This window comes from Salmo salar, chromosome 27 (genome assembly GCF_965601325.2).
Source record: "Salmo salar chromosome 27, fSalSal1, whole genome shotgun sequence".
NCBI classification, from domain to species: domain Eukaryota; kingdom Metazoa; phylum Chordata; class Actinopteri; order Salmoniformes; family Salmonidae; genus Salmo; species Salmo salar.
Genome location: NC_138317.1, coordinates 12,518,635 through 12,529,292, shown reverse-complemented (window position 1 = coordinate 12,529,292; position 10,658 = coordinate 12,518,635).

The following is a 10,658-nucleotide window of genomic DNA, read 5'->3' as shown; positions in this document are numbered from 1 at the left end:
TCAAAGTTTTATCATGATAAGTCATGTTTCAGTATTTGCATGAACAGACCACACTATTGCATCAAGTTTGGCTACGTTGTTTCAAAAACAAAATTCTGCATCTTCACAGTCATGTGATCATGATTTACTCAACAATAGTTTGTCATCTAACACACATTGTTATTGTGAGTGTGGATACAATCTATAGCGCCCGAACTGTAAATGCATGTGTGCATGGACACCCATCAATGATGTCTTTCTCTATCGGCCATTTTCTCTGAGGAAAAGGCATTACGGTGAGCACACTGTATGGCTGGAAAGGCCTGCGGTGTTCTCCATGCACTCCACAGTGTGAGTAATACCAGCATGGTGACTTTATGATTTTGTCTCATCTGTCTTACCTGTGGTATGTGTGTGTCTCCCTCTTTCTCTCCTTCTGTCATCCCTTTCTCTCTCTCGCTACTTTCTCTTACTCAAGTCCAAAAGTATGGGTAGTGAGGAGCGTTCAAAAGGGTTGTAAGTGGAGGTGTTAGGGTAGACAGGCTTGTCCCTTGGTCCTACCCCCTCGCTATATCACTGTCAGCAATGACTACTGCCTTGTTTCCTATAAAGCTGTCCCTCTCTTTGTAGAAACACATTCTGCCTGACACAAAAACTAATTTAGCCATAAATGCATTTTTTTTTTGCTCACCCCATATAAACTAATACATACATTTGATGTTGGAAGTTTACATACACCTTAGCCAAATACATTTAAACTCAGTTTTTCACAATTCCTGACATTTAATCCTAGTAAGAATTCCCTGTCTTATGTCAGTTAGGATCACCAGTTTATTTTAAGAATGTGAAATGTCAGAATAATAGTAGAGAGAATTATTTATTTCAGTTTTTATTTCTTTCATCACATTCCAAGTGGGTCAGAAGTTTACATACACTCAATTAGTATTTGGTAGCATTGCCTTGAAATTGTTTAACTTGGGTCAAACATTTCGGGTAGACAAGCTTCCCACAATGAATTTTGGCCCATTCCTCTTGACAGAGCTGGTGTAACTGAGTCAGGTTTGTAGGCCTCCTTACTCGCACACACTTTTTCAGTTCTGCCCACAAATGTTCTATAGGATTGAGGTCAGGGCTTTGTGATGGCCACTCCAATACCTTGACTTTGTTGTCCTTACGCCATTTTGCCATAACTTTGGAAGTATGCTTGGGGTCATTGTCCATTTGGAAGACCCATTTGCGACCAAGCTTTAACTTCCTGACTGATGTCTTGAGATGTTGCTTCAATACATCCACATAATTTTCCTGCCTCATGATGCCATCTATTTTATATAAGACTCGTTTTACTGTGGATATAGATACTTTTGTACCTGTTTCCTCCAGCATCTTCACAAGGTCCTTTGCTGTTGTTCTGGGATTGATTTGCACTTTTCGCACGAATGAACGTTCATCTCTAGGAGACAGAACGCGTCTCCTTCCTGAGCGGTATGACAGCTGCGTGGTCCCATGGTGTTTATACTTGCGTACTATTGTTTGTACAGATGAACGTGGTACCTTCAGGCGTACCATGTTTGGAAATTGCACTGAGTTTGAAGGTAGGCCTTGAAATACATCAACAGCTACACCTCCAATTGACTCAAATTATGTCAATTAGCCTATCAGAAGCTTCTAAAGCCATTAAATCATTTTCTGGAATTTTCCAAGCTGTTTAAAGGCACAGTCAACTCAGTATATGTAAACTTCTGACCCACTGTAATTGTGATAAGTGAAATAATCTGTCTGTAAACAATTGTTGGAAAAATGACTTGTGTCATGCACAAAGTAGATGTCCTAACCGACTTTGTGCAGTGGTTGAAAAATGAGTTTTAATGACTCCAACCTAAGTGTATGTAAACTTCCGACTTCAACTGTATTTTATCCAGGCTTCTCTATGCTTCTGCAGGGAATGTGTACAGTTTTTATATTCTATAAGGAGCCAATAGTTGAATACTGATTGTCATTTGATGCGTTATTCAGTTGAGCTGTCGCATATATTTAATAAGAGATCCACTTAGACCTCCTGTCCCTGTCAGTGTAGCTCATCCATACCCCTCTTTAGCTCTTCTGGCCGCTTTGATGTCGTCGCTAACACTGTTCCTCGTGTGTGTCTCTTCCTCCTTCCTGTCCTGTCCTTGTCCTGCTAACCCAATCAAAAACAAACAAACAAATGCACGCTTTGGGGCTGGCCGCGGTGGCTAAAGAGGGTGGCAACGGTGGTGACCCATCTGACCACCGCAATCTTCCCTTAGTCCAATTGCCCCCCAACGTCTACCAGAATTATGACGAGGCGGAGGCGGAGGACCCCTATAGGTACGACGCGGGGGGCTACCCCTCCGAGTACTATCAGCCCAACTACCCGGCGCCCCGACCAGTCGAGCCTGAGGACCCAGCCCTGACCCAGGGCGACGAGGTGCTGAGGTCCCCCGGGATCCACCGCTCCTCCAGGAGCCTGGCTGAAGAGGAGGAGGAGAAGAAAGAGGAAGAGGGGCCGGAGGAGAGGAAAATGGTTGGTCCCATGAAGAAGAGCAGGCTAAGGAGAGTCTTGAGGAAGTCGGGGACACACGACTGAGGAGTTGGGACTGTTCAGTTAAAGGGAGAAATATCCAAAGGGGGTTCTAAGGACTATCATTAAGTGCCTGATGTCAATGTCAAAGGGACATATGGGAGGGGAAGGGTGGAGGAGGTTGGAGGAGAGAGTGGGAGGGACCATCCTCTTCTCCTTCTCTTCTCTCTGGAAGTGTTGTGGTTGGTGGTGTAGATAGGGTATCTGTACTGTTGGTTGTAGTGTGGTCAGATTCTTGTGTGTGTTAATCGGTTACTTCAGGAGATACAATTGTATTGATATTTTCTCTTCGTTTTCAGCATACCACCTCTGTGCTTCATTCATCTAATTTCATGCAAATTATCAATTTCCTGGTCACGGTTTACTTCAAGTGCTTGTTAATGAGCTAAGTAAATACTGGAAGAACATAGGCCTACAGTGTAGTGTAGTATATTATAGTCTAGTGTATAGTATAGTATAGTATATTATAATATAGTATAGTTTAGTAGTAGTATTTTTGTTCAATTGCAGCTTTTATTGCTAGGATATTACTCAAGAGTGGATAGCAAGTGCTATTTGAACATTTTGAAAATAGAATAGAATATTAACGATCTACTACTTGGTGATATTTGTAGTGAATATAACTACCTATACTGATAACGATCCAACTAACATTATAAATAGACTCAATATGACCAGTTATTCTCCAGCTGTTCAAAACTTGACAATTAGTATTTATTTTGATGAAATGTCCCATAATGTAATATTTGCATGTGTGTTTGTTTAACATATAATTATTCCATATCAATTTATAATGCTATTTTGTACCCACCCATGGGAAACAACATATCGACATAAATATATGCTTTCATATCTTGACAGGGTCATTCAAGCTACCAGCCATATAGCCCAACCAATACCCCCAATTGCAGTGTTACGGTACAAACATTTCGCTCTTTGTATTTTTACGATACATGTATGTCTTTAAAGGGTGTTTGAGAAGGTGCTAAACATGTAATATAACAAGATTATGAATTACATATGTGAAAAATATGTTTCTTTTTTAATGTATGTTTATTGTTATTGCAAGTGTCTCGGAATATGGTCTCCAGAACAGGAACGTTCAGCCTACAGTATTGTGATGAGTTGTTAGGCCTGTGGTCTATTCACCTTGCAGAGCTCCAGAGACTAACTATGTGGAACAGGCCACTGTAGTGTCTCTCATCAGAACACGTTTCAATCAAGGAAGTCATTTGTTTTTTACTTGGTATTGATTTTTCAAACAATAAAATTGAAGTACAACCATTATTCACGGTGGGTACTCTCAACACTGCTTCTTTGTTCATATGGATGTGTTTGTTTTCTCCTACAAGTAATAAAATGCACTTCAGTTGGACCAATGGCAGAACTTCAATTACATGATCAGTTTATAAGACGTTTCATTACTAAAGGACCCACACAGATGGCAACCCCAAAGCAATGTGTACCCACACAGATGGCAGCCCCAAAGCAATGTGTACCCACACAGATGGCAACCCCAAAGCAATGTGTACCCACACAGATGGCAGCCCCAAAGCAATGTGTACCCACACAGATGGCAACCCCAAAGCAATGTGTACCCACACAGATGGCAACCCCAAAGCAATGTGTACCCACACAGATGGCAACCCCAAAGCAATGTGTACCCACACAGATGGCAACCCCAAAACAATGTGTACCCACACAGATGGCAACCCCAAAGCAATGTGTACCCACACAGATGGCAACCCCAAAGCAATCTGTACCCACACAGATGGCAACCCCAAAGCAATGTGTACCCACACAGATGGCAGCCCCAAAGCAATGTGTACCCACACAGATGGCAACCCCAAAGCAATGTGTACCCACACAGATGGCAACCCCAAAGCAATGTGTACCCACACAGATGGCAACCCCAAAGCAATGTGTACTTGCTATAGCTGAGAGTCTTCTAGATGACATCCTTAATCCTTGTTGTGGTTCTCTCAGCTATCGGCACTTGAAAAGGGATGCACTCACACACACTGAAACGTTGTAAGCAAGCAGTGTGAGATACTTAATTATTTTGAATCCGTGAACCGCATAGGACTTACAACTAGGGCTGTTGCGGTGACCGTATTACTGCAACACCTGCGGTCATGAGTCATGAAGGCAATCAAATTCCATGTGACTGTCACAGTAGTTAGGCTTCTCCAAGCTCTGATGCTGCTGGCCATCAGTGGCCTACAAAACATGCTAACTACCTGGTACTCAGCACTCTATTGTCCCTCTAATCACTCTGACATCAATGCAAATGTAATGGAAAATCTAATCAAACACTTCATGAGAGCCCATGAGCTCATGTTGTGCAACATTTCTATAGGCTATGCAATTGCGCGAGAAAACAGAGTGATGGCCTCTACTAAAAAGAGGATCCTATCAGCTAGGCCTAGTATATTTATTTCTCAACTTTCCTAATATTAAGCACATGGGCTATACTCCTGTTGTAAATATAACCAAACTGGCCGGCAGGAAAATTAACCACTCAAAAAAAGCTTCCTCCATTCACTATTTAAGTGCATAGATTACATGTATTTTTTCCTGTTTCCATACAGGTGCATGATAATGGTCCATTCTAAATCAAAACAAATTTCACACACAAACTATTTAGTATATGTAAAGACAAGATTAAATCAAGAATAGTCTGATGGGTGACAATATTAGCCTATCACTTGTGAATAATATATTAGCACTTGTGAATTATGTCCAGCATAAGAAAAAATGCTTTTTTTTGCAACTTTTTCTAATCATAGTCTGCACATCTCATGTAGCCTAAGCCATAGGCTTAAATGTTTTGATATGGTTTGTATCACAACTAAAGTGGCCAAATAACTTCTTAAAATGCAGCTCATTAATCCACTTTACAAGGGGTGCAGAGCCTAATTGGCATACATAAGCAGCACGTGAGTTTCAAGTTAATAAAAGCATGACATGCATAATTGCATTTGCGGTCACTTTTGAGAATGCTGTTCTAATGGAACATTTGCGCTTACGGCCACACAAAGGGGATACCGCCTGCTTGTTGAGTGACGGATGTAGTGTGTACAGCCTGCACAAAAAAACAAAGCAGAGCTCGTTCCTTTCACGCTACTTTTTTTCAAATCATCATTAGAGTCGCATCGTGCAGCATTACAATGTATTAAAATCAAAACATATAGCCCAACGTAAATTACATTAATAACTCTAAATTATGCATATAGGAGTACAAATTTTTTGTTAACCACTCAACACAGAATAGCCGTATGTGCGCACTCTCTCAAATCGTTTGGAGAAAATATCCTTTCTATTTTATTCAGCTTTGTTCAGTTGTATTCTTCATACTATAAAATAATGCCACAGAATTCTAAGCAAATCTTGTCTGCTAAATTAACTAGTGTAGCCCACAGCTATTTGGCATAGCCAGATCAGGACCTAACATAAGGACAACTCAGAGTATGCTATTCTGTTCTTCTGAAATAGACTACATTTTCTTCATATCATGCTTCTTTAGACCTGTCTAAAATAAATAATGGATTTATTGTGATGGTGTAGGCTATATTACATGGATTTATTAGACTTTTTAGAATGTAGACGTTCCAAAGGTCTGCATCAGTGGCTTGTGGAAGCCATGGGATGCTAAATGTGTTTATGTTAATAACCGGTCAATTACCGTGAGACCGACAGTTATTTGCTTGACAATCACAGGCTGACAAAATTAGGTGACCGCCACAGCCCTACTTACAACCAAATGGAACTGACACACACGGAAACGTTGTGAAGCCAGAAACTTTCTTCCTCTGTCTGATTGCAGAGTGAGAGTAGAGTCTGCCTCGCTATTATTTCTGCCGCGTCCTGAGGGGAGGTGTAATTACATGATCTGCACCCAGGAAGTCTCCAGGGCAGGTGTTAGATCCCCTGGGGTCACGCTGCTAAGTGGGCCCTGGTGACAGACAGACAGACAGACAGGTGCCCCTGTACATAGGTCTGCCTTTTCGTTCCAAATGGGGGCGAATGAATGACAAGCTGACCATGAAGGCCAAGGGTGTGCAAAGCTGTCATCAAGGCAAAGGGTGGCTACTTTGAAGAATCTCAAATATAACATATATTTTGATTTGTTTAATACTTTTTTGGTTACTACATGATTCCATATGTGATATTTCATAGTTTTGGTGTCTTCACTATTATTCTACAATGTAGAAAATAGTACAAATAAAGAAAAACCCTGGAATGAGTAGGTGTGTCCAAACTTTTGACTGGTGCTGTATATATACACTACCGGTCAAAAGTTTTTTAAATAAATGTATCCTGCTGTCTTTCCCTCCCTCTCCCTCCCTCTTATCACTTCCACAAACCCAAACACACAAAAAATATACACCCTATAAGGATTTTTTTAAATCTGATTTCAGACAAGTCATGTCACGATCACTACTAGGTTACCAAGTATTTAGGTCAAGTGAAGACAGAGAAGTCTCATCCTGGGGAAGGATACAGTGGCAGATGTTTCGCTCTCTACTGTGTGAGCTGTCAACGCTAACCAGGCAATTTACAGGTACATTCCGAGGACATATTGAGGCATGGCGTTACATAAAGATGCCACAATCACCATGTTTTAGACCTATGTTTTTCCCAGTGAACGGTATTTGCTCAAATGCTTGGGTTGTCCGGTTGTACAGAAGCATTTTGTAAATGTACATGTTATTGTTACTTCTAGTTTAACTGTCAGAGAATGTGAGAAACTTACATCAGCAGGTCTGAAAATAAGCTTGAGATTGTAAAGTTTGGACCTAGTGCCCCACCTAGTGTGGATTTTCAGATAATTCATGATCGGGAAAGAAATGTCTGCGCTATACATACATACTGCATATATTATATTCATATATTTTATATATATGGGATACATACATTTTGAAGGACTTCATTATCTCAGATGATTACATGACTATAGGTCTGGTGAATGTGATTACCACAGTCATTCTTCAGTTTTGAACAAGACATTAGAAGGGCCAAACAACCTGGAAAACAATCTAATATTTTCAATAGGGTAGTCATTTGGATTCGAATATATCAGAGCATGAGTAATTAGAGTAGATTTTCATAATCACATTCAATTAAATTAGCCTCCCTTTAGACAATTTATAAAAAGGCTACGTGATTTGGGGTAATCCGATGTTGTGCCTGTTTACGCTATTACTGGGTCCAACAAAGGATGTTACTGAAGTCCCTTACTGATTACTGTAGATAATACAAATAGATGTGGACTGTCTGAAGAAAAAGTGAGATTTCAATCATTTTAGTTTAGATGTTGGACTTTAAAACATATATAAAATTAAAAAAACAAAATGTCACGTGCCGAATACAATAGATGTAGACCTAACTGTGAAATGCTTACTTACATTAACCAACAATACATTTTCAATAAAAATAATAGTTAAGAAAATATTTACTAAAATAACACAAAATAACAATAACGAGGCTATATATACAGGGGGTATCGGTACCAAGTCAATGTGCAGGGGTACAGGTTAGTCGAGGAAGGTTGTGAAGGTTGTGATTGAGACAGCAAGATAAATAATATATTCTCAGATATTCCAAAAAGGAGAGAAAATCTTGATGTAACAAATGTGCTTACATGTGAATGTGATGTAATGGACATACAAAAAGATAATTGCAAAGCAAAACTTTTTCTTTGGGCTGGTGTCACTATGTACAGTGGCTTGCGAAAGTATTCACCCTACTTGGCATTTTTTCCTATTTTGTTGCCTTACAACCTGGAATTAAAAATGATTTTTTTGGGGGGGGGGGGTTGTATCATTTCATTTACACAACATGCCTACCACTTTGAAGATGCAAAATATTTTTTATAGTGACACAAACAAGTAATAAGACAAAAAAACAGAAAACTTGAGCATGCATAACTATTCACCCCCCAAAGTCAATACTTTGTAGAGCCACCTTTTGCAGCAATTACAGCTGCAAGTCTCTTGGGGTATGTCTCTATAAGCCTGGCACATCTAGCCACTGAGATTTTTGCCCATTCTTCAAGGCAAAACTGCTCCAGCTCCTTCAAGTTGGACGGGTTCTGCAATCTTTAAGTCATACCACAGATTCTCAATTGGATTGAGGTCTGGGCTTTGACTAGGCCATTCCAAGACATTTAAATGTTTCCCCTTAAACCACTTGAGTGTTGCTTCAGCAGTATGCTTAGGGTCATTGTCTTCCTGGAAGGTGAACCACCGTCCCAGTCTCAAATCTTTGGAAGACTGAAACAGGTTTCCCTCAAGATATTCCCTGCATTTAGCACTATCCATCATTCCTTCAATTCTGACCAGTTTCCCAGTCCCTGCCGATGAAAAACATCCCCACAGCATGATGCTGCCACCACCATGCTTCACTGTGGGGATTGTGTTCTTAGGTGTTATGAGAGGTGTTGGGTTTGCGCCAGACATAGCATTTTCCTTGATGGCCAAAAAGCTCAATTTTAGTCTCATCTGACCAGAATACCTTTTTCCATATGTTTGGGGAGTCTCCCACATGCCTTTTGGCAAACACCCCAAAAAAAAAAAAAAAAGCAATGGATTTTTTTCTGGCCACTCTTCCATAAAGCCCAGCTCTGTGGAGTGTACGGCTTAAAGTGGACAGATACTCCAATCTCAGCTGTGGAGCTTTGCAGCTCCTTCAGGGTTATCTTTGGTCTCTTTGTTGCCTCTCTGATTAATGCCCTCCTTGCCTGGTCCGTGAGTTTTGGTGGGCAGTCCCCTCTTGGCAGGTTTGTTGTCGTGCCATATTCTTTCCATTTTTGAATAATGGATTTAATGGTGCTCCGTGGGATGTTCAAAGTTTCTGATATTTTTTTATAACCCAAACCTGATCTGTACTTCACAACTTTGTCCCTGACCTGTTTGGAGAGCTCCTTAGTCTTCATGGTGCTGCTTGCTTGGTGGCACACCTTGCTTAGTGGTATTGCAGATTCTGGGGCCTTTCAGAACAGGTGTATATATACTGAGATCATGTGACAGATCATGTGACACTTAGATTGCACACAGGTGGACTTCATTTAACTAATTATGTGACTTCTGAAGGTAATTGGTTGCACCAGATGTTATTTAGGGGCTTCATAGCAAAGGAGGTGAATACATATGCACGCACCACTTTTCCATTTTTTTTTTGTTTGGAACAAGTAATTTATTTCATTTCACCAGTTTGGACTATTTTGTGTATGTCCATTGCATGAAATCCAAATAAAAATGCATTTAAATTACAGGTTGTAATGCAACAAAATAGGAAAAACGCCAAGGGGGATGAATACTTTTGCAAGGCACTGTAGATAAAATATGAATTTACATTTTAGTCATTTAGCAGACGCTCTTATCCAGAGCGACTTACAGTAGTGAATGCATACATTTCATAAAAAAAATAATATTCCGTACTAGACCCTATACAATGCATGTAATCATAAACATTAAACAGCGCGCGTGTGTGTGTGCGTGCGTGTGCGTGTGCTTTGGCGGGTATGCCCGGTGAGAGAGGCCTTATTATGCAGACCATGTGGATATGAATATGAATAAACACAATATCAAAGACTGATGACGCAACAGTGCAGAAAATACACAGTGCATTCAACCTGCTCCACGCACCAATAAATTGACAATGTTACTGTAAACAAGGAGGCAAATGATCACTTCAACAAACTTGATTAAGTGCTCAAAAAACACTAGCAGAGAACATACTCCTTCGTCTTACAATAACACTGATACTGTATTGTGTAGTGACATTTATAATTGGCATCCACTACATCAGCGGCGCCGAGGAATAAGACGCCGGCCGAAGACAGCAGCAGAGGGGTGTATAAATAATGAATTCAAAGCTCATTTGTATGTAAATGTGCCCAGACACCATGGCGATCCAGTTTTGCCTCATGAATTATGCATGACGAGAGCCAACCCGTGCTGCAGTGGAGTGCAAAGAACTTCTTCTCCCAATTTATCACACCTATTTCCCCCCTCTGTAATTCATCAGATCATAACAGAAAGAGTTAGAGGCCAACTCCCTGTGCTTCATCAAAAGT